Source organism: Vicia villosa, linkage group LG5 (assembly GCF_029867415.1).
Source record: "Vicia villosa cultivar HV-30 ecotype Madison, WI linkage group LG5, Vvil1.0, whole genome shotgun sequence".
NCBI lineage: Eukaryota > Viridiplantae > Streptophyta > Magnoliopsida > Fabales > Fabaceae > Vicia > Vicia villosa.
The window spans coordinates 38,131,471-38,142,252 of NC_081184.1; the positions used below are offsets into that span (position 1 = coordinate 38,131,471).

The 10,782-nt window shown below is 36.5% G+C and overlaps 1 non-coding gene across 1 annotated transcript; it reads left to right on the forward strand.

Moving 5' to 3' along the window:
- The first annotated feature begins 9,100 nt into the window (after positions 1-9,100).
- On the forward strand, positions 9,101-9,207 carry LOC131608390 (small nucleolar RNA R71). The gene has a single exon (XR_009285654.1). It is a non-coding gene; the product is annotated as a small nucleolar RNA R71 (small nucleolar RNA).
- The last annotated feature ends 1,575 nt before the right edge of the window (positions 9,208-10,782 follow it).

Genomic DNA, 10,782 nt, shown 5'->3' on the forward strand with positions numbered 1-10,782 from the left:
AATAAGCGTAGCCTTGTTTGAAAGTATTTGAAAAGGAGATGTGAAAAGTATTTTGAATTTTTTGAATTGTGAGCAAGCAATTGAGAACTACCTACCCTAAGTTTGTCTTTCTTGTTCTTTAAGTCTTTCGTTTGAAAGGGTCTATCCATACCATGGGAGGGCAGGAAGTCTTTCAATTGGATGTGCGGGTCATCGAAGGGTCATCGAGAATAATCGTTCACCACAAGACTATCCCTACCATAAAGAGGGCAGGTAGTCTAAGGGAAGGATATAATAGTCATTAGGCAACAGTAAGGATACCTTAGCATTCGAAGGGACTATCATCATTTATCGAGGCAACATCGAGGGACGAGATCATTTTATTCGTAGGCAACTCGAAGGGACTATGATCTTATATTCCGAGGGACTATGATGATTTGAATTCGTAGGCAGCAAGCTAAGGTATCCCTATATCCGAGGGACTTGACTATTTTGGATCGAGAAGGCAACAAGCAACAAGAGGGGTACCCTAAAGGTGCATGTGTGCAGCAATCACGTGGTTTGAATTCAGTTATATTATCTTGATTAAGGTGAGCTATCGTTCAATTAATTAGTCTTGTCACTCTCTAATTTACTAACCACGCAATTAATATCATGCAGAAAATTATAGTGCAGAAATTAAATCCTACGCTATTACAAAGCTTCGGAGAGGGGGATTACAATACCAAAAAATTGGGGGATGCGAAAAGTAAAGTGCGAGAAAATAGAATCCTAATTACTATTACATCACAAAAATTGCAACCTATACACCTTCTAGAATTTAAAAGGCGGAAATTAAATAATTCAAATAAATAATCAAATAACAACATAATTAAATAAAAGACGGAATTTTAAACAATCATGCGACATTCAAGAGTTTTGAGGTGAGAAAGAAGATCGCGAGAAATTGGAGTTGAGTGAAAAAGTTCGATTTAAAGAAATTAAATGAAATCCTAAATTAATTACTAAATGGAAATCAAATTAATTGAAACCTAATTACTAAATTAAATTTAATTAATTAATTAAGAAAAAAAATGTCAATCCTAATTCCCTAAATTACTTATCCTAATTTTAAATTAATCCTAAATTAAACTATTCTAATTTTACCCTAAAAATTATTACTAAATTAATTAAAAGTAAAACCTAATGATTTAATTTTATTAGTTAATTATTGGTTAGTTAGTGATTAAAAATTAATGGATGATTACTAAGTAAGAAAATAAATAAAAAAAAGAAAAAAACAACCTGGTGGTGGTTGAGGGCGTGTGGAATCCTGTGTTGCATGTCCCCGAGTGTCTGTGGTACGCTGCCTCATCATGTACGTTGGATTTAATCTGGATACGATCCAACGGTGATGCTTGGAGAGTGTATCGTAGGCTTAAGAAGTCACTGGCATTGAATCTGCAATCAGAAAAATATAAAGAAAAACGAATGCTCCCCTGGGTATCGAACCCAGGTTTGGGACGACACACACAACACTGATATGCCAGCTGCGCCAATTCGTTGACTTGTTAGTAACATAGGTGAGAGATATTAAGTACAAAATTCAACTTACTTTGGGAAAGTCAAATGATTTCAGGCTGGGGCCCCCTGTTCATACGCACAAACCAATGAAAAGGAGAGAGAGGGTCGAGTCTGGTTGACCGACCAATAGGAGTATAGAAACGTGCAGTCAAACGGTCTCACCTACTATTCATCATCTTCACCGCATTTCCTGCGGATTTTTCTTTGGAATCTGCTGCGAGTTTACCTGCGACTTCTCCTTCGAATTCATCTACATCAATGGTAATCATTTGAACCCTGCAAAAACGATTGGACAGTGCATACAAACAGCCCAGATATACTAAATAAGGTCCCCTGCATTCAAATACGTCATTAGTTTTCCCGGAAACCGCCTATATGTATGAAAACGAAGGTGAGCAAGCTTCTTGCCCTATCAATGGTGATTCGTGATTACAGCTTCGAAGCTTACATGTAATGGTTCAGAACTACTCCAAAGCATGCTATACACTCAATTGGATGATTAGATTCGATTAAAAAAGTCATGCATACGCAAAACGCAAAGGAGAAAAAAACGTGAATATGAACCTTATAGAATCATGATCTTACGTATTCAGAGGTCCGTGTTTGGACTCTTTCTCACCTTTTGATGTCTACAAAGTGGAATGGGAGACTTGTTTGCCTCTGACTCGCCCTAAAACTAGTATGCAAGTTTGCCCTAGGTTATTGAATTTTTGAAGTTTTGAGTGAGGTTTAGAGACTAGGGTTTTTCCTCCTTTTCCTCGTGTCCTTGGCTGCTGATAATGTGAGTATATATAGAGGAAATTAGGTCAAGAAAAAAAATAGAAAGAATCAATGTTCTTTGATTGAAAAAATTGGTTTGAAAATATGCTTCCAAACTTTCTTTTTTGGTCCCAATTCTATTTTCCACACTTCTTTCACGTATTACCTTGGTCCCACATTGATTTTGGGTTGATTGAATAATTGGACAATTGATCAAATAATATTTCCTCATTTAATTATGATTTAGTTATTTTAATTTGAATTTAAAAAGATAAATTCAAGAATAAAATAAATAAAATCACAAAATGAAAAGGAATTGATTTGTGGACCTATTAGATGATTAAAAATAAATTTCCATGAATTAATTCAAGCATTTTTATATTTTACTTGATTTATTTGGATTTTAAATGAATAAAATCAAAATAAATAAATAAATTTATAAAAACAGGTGAATTTCAATATAGGCCTTTATTTAAGTTACATTCATGTTTGAAGTCCAATACATGGGCCCATTTAGTCCAAAAATGCCAAATTCTTCAATTAGGTTTTCATGCGTTTCTTGAAAATTGCTCAACTTCAGTCATGTATATCTCTCTCAATTTTAACCCTATAAAGGTTTTCTTGACCGTTTTAGAAAGCTTAAGATGTCTTCTAAAACCTCCTTTTGGTCTTAACTCAATTGAGTTTACCATGTTCAAGTTATGAGCTTTGAGAAAAAAATGACTTTTTGCGATCCTTTAGAAGGACCTATAATGTATTAGCTCATATCTCTCAAATGAAGAATTTTTAGCCTTGGCATGTGAGACAAAGTTATAGAGAATTCAATTTCCTTTAAAATGAGCTTTGGATGGGAAATTTTTGATGTTCCATGTAGGAGTTATGGCTGGTCAAAGTTCAGTTGACTTTTCCTATGAAACCCTAATTTAGAAACTTTTGAATTTGTTGATTTTTGATCTTTCCTTGGTGAACCATGATCAATTCTTGATCAAATGGTGAATGATACTTCAAAATAAGGATGTTGATAAAAAATCAGGAGTTTTGACTGTACTTTGGCCATAGTTGACTTTTGGGTTAACTTAGTCGACTGTTGACTTTCTGAACAATTGAGTGACTAATCCTTTGAGTTGAGACTTGATACTTGTCATAGAGGTAATGTAAGATACTTTGAGCCATATGGGATGCCTTGGATCCATTGATTCATTGATTTTCCCTTGAACAAACCAAACCCTAGTTTCTGAGCCTTGTATAGAAGAATGTGTCTTGGAGCTTTATGTATTGATTTGAATTTGTATAAGAGAAATAGCATGGGCAAATTTTGGGGTATGACAAATTTTGGGCAAATTTAGGCACCCTCAACCCTTTCCTAAGGTTTACATTATAAAGTTAAGGTTCATGGCTAAACATAAAGAAAGGTGGCATAAAGTTAATAGGGTAAATGATTAGATTTAAACCTGATTAGAATTTTGAGGAAGGGGACTCGCCTTGGTTATCCAAGTGCCTACGTATCTCCTTAGGGAGAATCAGAGTCAACGTAGTTCGTGCACCGGGTTGTACGCCTTAGAATTGATTATGAAATTGTTTTGAAGGCTTTTTGAATGGCCTATGCGAAGTTCGAAGGTATTTTGAATTACCTTATCGCAGATTTGAAAATCGCAGTATTGAAAAGATGAAAATCTGTAGTGTCGTGGTTTAGTGTGTTTTGAATGTTTGGGCGTACAACCCTGATTTAATATGTCACCGTTAGTTGCGATGATCAATAGATTTGATCATTATAGTTAACGGATTAAATAATGTATTGCTGGTTATTCTGACCGATAGATTCAGTCGTCACGAGCAGCAAATGAAGTGTATTTTAATTTTTGTGTAATTAAATTATGAGTTTCATCATTACCTCTCATAACCAATAGATTTGGTTATTACACGATAACGAATTTCAATATTTATGTTTTATTATTTTATCTCTCGTCAATGCGACCAATAGGTTTAGTCGGATCGAAGAGAGAATTGCTTGAGGGTTAGTCGAATTAATATTAACAGATAAATTAATTAGATTGAATTTATTTCTCGCCAATGCGACTAATAGATATAGTCGGATCGAGGAGAAAATTAGTTAAGGGTTAATGTTTTGCCAAATAGTCAATGGGATTGGGGCAAACCCTAATACTACTCTGATAGCCTTTCTAGGGTTTTTTGTGATTTTTATAATTAAGGTTAATTAACTCAATTAAGTCGAATAATCGAAATAATTGAATAATCGGGAAAATTATAATTCTAACCCTAATCCTATTTTTATTATTCTAACCCTAATTTAAAAGAATTAAATTATCTACATATTAATATTTTTATAATTAAACAATCATATAAATAATATATAAAAAAATAAATAAAAGAAACCTGGCTTCAATCCTGTGTGGGAAGCCCTTGAGGTCCATGGTAAACCTTCAGCCTTGTATACGTTAGATCAGGATTGTAGGATACTCCCTGGGGGATTCGAACCCAGGTTCCTTCCCTTATAAATGCATACTCCTTGCCATGCGTGCTACCTTCAGTTTGCCATTAATTAATTACCCAAGATACATTATATACAATAACTAACAGACAAATGGGAAAGTCAAAAGGAAGAGTAGCGCGTGGGTCCCAAGCGTCGTATGCATAGCCAATCACGGATGAATAGATATTGTGCTGACCATTGACCTGCGAATGAGGAGAGGAAAGAGGAATAGACAGTCTGACCGGCCAATAGCATCGCAGCATGTGCGGTCAGCGTTTGGAGTGAGAAGAAAGAAATTTGACTGGCCACCAGAGGCACGACACCTCATCATCTTCTTCGACAAACCCAGCAGGATATTTGCTACGATTTTCAGCTTCCTTTTTGCTACGATTTTGTGCGTAGCCAAAACCTGCAACATCCAAACTCAGTAAGAATGACGTTAAATAAAATAACAAAGCGTCCAGACCCCACTAATTAAACCTCCCGATCATAACCATGGCTTTTGTTTGGTTGGAAACATTCTGCAAGCACAACAACGAACAACACCATCTTAATGCCCTAGCAATGGCGTGATCGGATCCATGGCCCCAATCCTTCACGTGATGCATGCAACCTGTTCTAAACAACTCCAATAACACATTATTGCAGTTAGTTCTTATTAAAACGAGGAAAAAAACGTAAAACGAAAACTCACTCATACATGAACATGAAGAATGTGATACATATATTCTGAGTGTCATGGGACTTATTCAGTGATTTGTTCTTACTCCTTATTCCCACAGTAACTGATTGAGACGATTGTAAAGGATCGAAGGTGGCTGCAAACCTTAAAACAAAAATATGCCATTCTTGAGATTTTTGAAACTTAGTTAGGGTTGCTCTTGCTAGCCTTTTCCCGTCCCCTTGCCACCACAATTTCTTTTTGCTTTTATGAGAGATAGAATTAGGTTAAAATGCTGGGCTTGGACTTTAGTTTTGATCCCTTGGAATTTTTGCATAAATATTCATGATATTTTCCTTCTAATTTTGGCTAAAACCTCCTCCTCACATATGAACGAAATTTGGACCTCCTTATGGTATTGTTTGGGCCTTTATGTGACTAAAACAAGATCCATGCAATTTAATTATTTTATTTTAATATTTTCCTTAATTTATTTAGTATTTAAATGAATAAAAATCCATATAAATAAAAAATAAAATTATGAAAGGGTGGGGAGTGATATATAGGCCCTTATATATGTCATGGATGTGTTTGAAATACAAATTCTAGGCCCATTAGTCCAAAAACCAAGTTTTGGTCAAACAGGGTTTCACGCATATCTTGGAATTCGACCAACTTGTGCGCATCATATCTCCCTCCATTTTAATCATATGAATGCATTCTAGGACTTTTTAGAAAGCTCAAAGAGTCCTATAAATGACCTTTTTGGTTTCATCTCAATTGAAGCTTCCATGCTCAAGTTATGAGCTTTGACCTAAAAGGTGTTTTTGTTGACTTTTTCGGAGGACCTATAATGTATTGGACCATATCTCTTGAATGAAACATTTCTGGCCTTGGCATGTGAGAGACAAAGTTGTAGAGAATCCAATTCCTTTCAAAATAGGCTTTGGTTGGGAAATTTTTGATACTCCATGTGAAAGTTATGACCAGTCAAAGTTGAGTTGACTTTCTCCTATAAAAAACCCTAATTTGAACCTTTTGAATTTGTTCATTTCTAAGTTTTTATTAATGGATCATGATCAACCTTTGATCAAATGATGGATATAACTTCACATACTTGATGTTGACCAAAAATCTTGAAGTTTGACTGTATTTTGAATATAGTTGACTTTTAGGTTAACACAGTCGATTATTGGTCGTCTGAGCCATTGAGTGAGCAATCCTTGGAATAGAAGCTTGACTTTTGACATGGAGGTGCCTTGAGACATATGAGAGACCTTGAGATCCATTTGAGGCCTTGAATATTCATAATCCTTTGATAAAATGAAAACCCTAGTTTTGGAGATCTTTGATTAGGAGAGAGTGACTTGAATAAGCCTTTGAACCTTGAGCCATTGAAGATGCATAGAGGAGGGCAAATTTTGGGGTATGACAAAATGGTCTTTACGAGTGGCTTTATTTAATTTTCTATAGTCTATGCACATTCGCCAACCAGATTCAATTCGCTTGGTTATGGTTTCACCTTTCTCATTTTTAATCATCGTGACTCCTCCTTTTTTAGGTACTACATGAACTGGGCTAACCCATTTACTATCGGATATGGGGTATATTATTCCAGCTTCTAGAAGTTTTAAAACTTCTTTCCTAACCACTTTGCTCATGATCGGGTTAAGTCTCCTTTGGTGTTCTCTAGAGGTTTTCGAGTCTTCCTCAAGCATAATTCAATGCATACAAACGGAGGGACTTATTCCTTTGAGATCAGATATCTTATAGCCTAAAGCTGTTGGATATTTCCTTAGGACTACTAATAGTTTTTCAGTTTCGATCGGTCCTAGGTCAGCATTGACTATTACAGGTCGTTCGAGTTCGGTGTCTAAGAATTCATACCTTAGATTTTTTAGGAAGCGTTTTGAGTTCGTCAGTCATTTTATTAGGAGAAGGTGTAGGATCAGATGTTAATGCTAAACATTCGTTTAAGATTAAGTTTTGGCTTTCTTCTTGCGTGTTATCGTCATGTGTTTCGGTTATAGGGATTTCTAGGATTTCAGGATTTTTGAGGGGTTCAGTTTTCGCTTCTTTGACGCATTCGTCAGTGATATCCATGAAACAGCAGGTGCCATCTATTGCGGGTGCTTTTAAGAAGTGAGATAGAATAAATCCAATCTTTTCTTCTCCTACTTCGAAGGTTAGTTTCCCACGTTTAACATCTATGATTGCACCAGCAGTTGCTAAGAATGGTCTTCCTAGTATGATTGGGATGTTGGAATCTTCTTGAATATCCTTGATGATAAAATCGGTTGGGATGTAGAATTGACCTACACGCACAGGGATATTTTCTAACATTCCTACAGGATACTTAACTGAACGGTCAGCTAGTTGAAGAGACATCCTTGTTGATTTAAGCTCACCTAAGTTTAGTTTCTTACAGGTTGAAAGAGGCATCAAACTAACACTGGCTCCTAAATCGCATAAGGCTTTATCTATAATAGTTTTTCCTATTACACAAGGTATGGAGAAAATACCAGGATCTTTTAGTTTGGGAGGCATGTTATTTTTAATGATGGCACTACATTCTGCAGTAAGCGTTACGGTTTCGTTATCCTCGAGTTTCTTTTTGTTCGAAAGAATTTCTTTGAGAAATTTAGCATAGGAAGGAATTTGGGTTATAGCTTCTATGAAAGGTATGGTTATGTTTAATTGTTTCATAAGTTCTACAAACTTTTTAAATTGCGCTTCAGTTTTAGATTTAGCTTGTCTCTGAAGGTAAGGAATATGTGGCTTATATGGTGGTGATGGTACATATGGTTTCTCTTTTTCAGACTCCACTTCGCAGTGTAATCGCATTAGCATGTCCTTTAGGATTAGGTTGTGGTTGAGCAGGAAATGTGCCAGCAGGGGCAGCAGTAGGTGTTTGTTGTTGAGCTACTTGGGAAATTTGCGTTTCTAGCATTTTGTTATGTGTAGCTAAAGCGTCTACTCTGTTCGCTAATTGTTTTAGTTGCTCACTATTGTGAATATTTTGATTCATGAAGTCCTTGTTAGTTTGTTGTTGGGAAGCTATAAAGTTTTCCATCATGATTTCTAGATTCGACTTCCTAGGGGCATTTGGAGCAGCTACAGGTGCTTTTTGATAGCCAGGTGGGACAACAGGTGCTTGTCCAGGTGCGTACAACGCATTGTTGTTCTTATACGAAAAGTTTGGATGATTCTTCCATCCAGGGTTGTACGTGTTTGAGTAAGGGTTTCTTTGAGCGTAATTCACTTTATCAGGTGGAATACCTGTCAGAAGTTAACATTCAGCAACGACATGTCCAACTAATCCACATATCTCATAGTTAGGAGCTACAGCAACCGCGGTGGCTGCAGGAGTAATGGTTAAGTTCTCGATCTTTTGAGTTAAAGCGTCTACTTTGGCGTTAACGCGGTCTATACCACTTACTTCGTACATTCCTCCTTTGGTTTGGGATTTCTCTACAACGGTTCGTTCTCCTACCCATTGGTAATGGTTCTGTGCCATGTTTTCTATGAGGTTATAGGCTTCATCAAGAGGTTTGTCCATCAAAGCTCCGCCAACAGCAGTATCTATGGTTATTTTAGTGTTATATAGTAGACCACCATAGAAAGTATGGATGATCATCCATGGCTCAAGTCCATGATGAGGACATAGTCTTAGCATATCTTTATATCGCTCCCAAGCTTCAAAGAGTGATTCGTTGTCTTTTTTGGTAAATTCGTTGATTTGACCTCTCAGCATAGCAGTTTTGCTAGGCGGGAAATATCTCGCTAAGAAAACTCTCTTCAATTCATCCCAGGTCGTTATGGAGTTAGAGGGTAAAGATTGAAGCCATGCTCTAGCTCTATCTCTCAAGGAGAAGGGAAAAAGACGTAATCGAATAGCTTCGGGACTGACATTGTTAGCTTTGACAGTGTCGGCGTATTGCATGAACATGGATAAATAGAGATTAGGATCATTTGCAGGGCTTCCAGAGAATTGGTTCTGTTGGACAGGTTGTACTAGTGAAGGTTTTAGTTCAAAATTGTTTGCCTCTATCGCAGGTGGTGCGATACTTGAGTGCGGTTCAGCTCGTGAAGGAGCGACATAGTCTCTAAGAGGACGAAGAGCAGCCATCTCTAACTCCGGGGTTGGTTGATCAGCAAGGATCAATTCTTGAGAAACTGGAATTGGTTCAACTTCGGGAAGATGATGAATTCGACGTCTTACGTTAATAAAATGTTCGATTTCGTTAATTCATTATATTAATTCCCCTCCTTGTAAATGTGTATTTGGTATACAATCGTCCAAAGAAAAGGAACAGAATTGCCCTAGTCTCTACGGTGTAACAGTGAGTTATGATATCGACTTAAATAGTCCCCGGCAACGGCGCCAAAAACTTGATCGCGACTTTACATGTCTATAAATCTGATAACTGCAAGTGCACAGTCGTGTTGTGTAGTTTTAAAATATATCGAATCCACAGGGACTATGAATCGATCTACCGTTATCTAAGGTTACTATGTAAAGCTAAGGCTACTAATACTTAAGTTGTTTCTAACGGGAAAATTAAAATATTAAATCTAAGGAGATAATAATAAATGGATACCAGTATTCCAAGTAAGATCTTCCGGAATCCACCCGGCCGCTTTATGGTTAGCCATGTCAGCCAACCAAGGTCTTATTTGGACCATAAACAGTTTCTCATCCAGAAATTCTTCTTTCACCTCACTTTAAAATTTTGTTAACTCGGTATTCACTAACCGAGATAATTGATTAGCTACCATGTTTTCAGACCCTTTTTTGTCTCTAACTTCAAGATCAAACTCTTGAAGTAAGAGAATCCACCTTATTAGCCTTTGTTTCGAGTCCGGTTTTGTGAGCAGATATTTGATAGCTGCATGATCAGTATAACACACAATTTTTGAACCAATCAAATAAGAACGAAATTTTTCCAATGCAAACATAATAGCGGGCAATTCTTTTTCGGTTGTCGCATAATTGATTTTAGATTCATTTAAAACCTTGCTCGCATAATGTATAGCATGGAAAATTTTGTTCCTTCTTTGTCCTAAAACGGCACCCACCGTATAATCACTTGCGTCACACATGAGTTCAAAATCAAGGGACCAATTAGGAGCAACGATTATGGGTGCGGTGACCAATTTTTCTTTAAGCTCTAGGAATTCTTTTAAACAAGATTCATCGAAAAAAAATTCCGTACCTTTATTGAGTAGATTACTCAAGGGCTTTGCAACTTTGGAAAATTCTTGGATAAATCTTCGATAAAACCCGACATGTCCTAGAAAGCTTCGATTTCTTTCACATTCAAAGGAG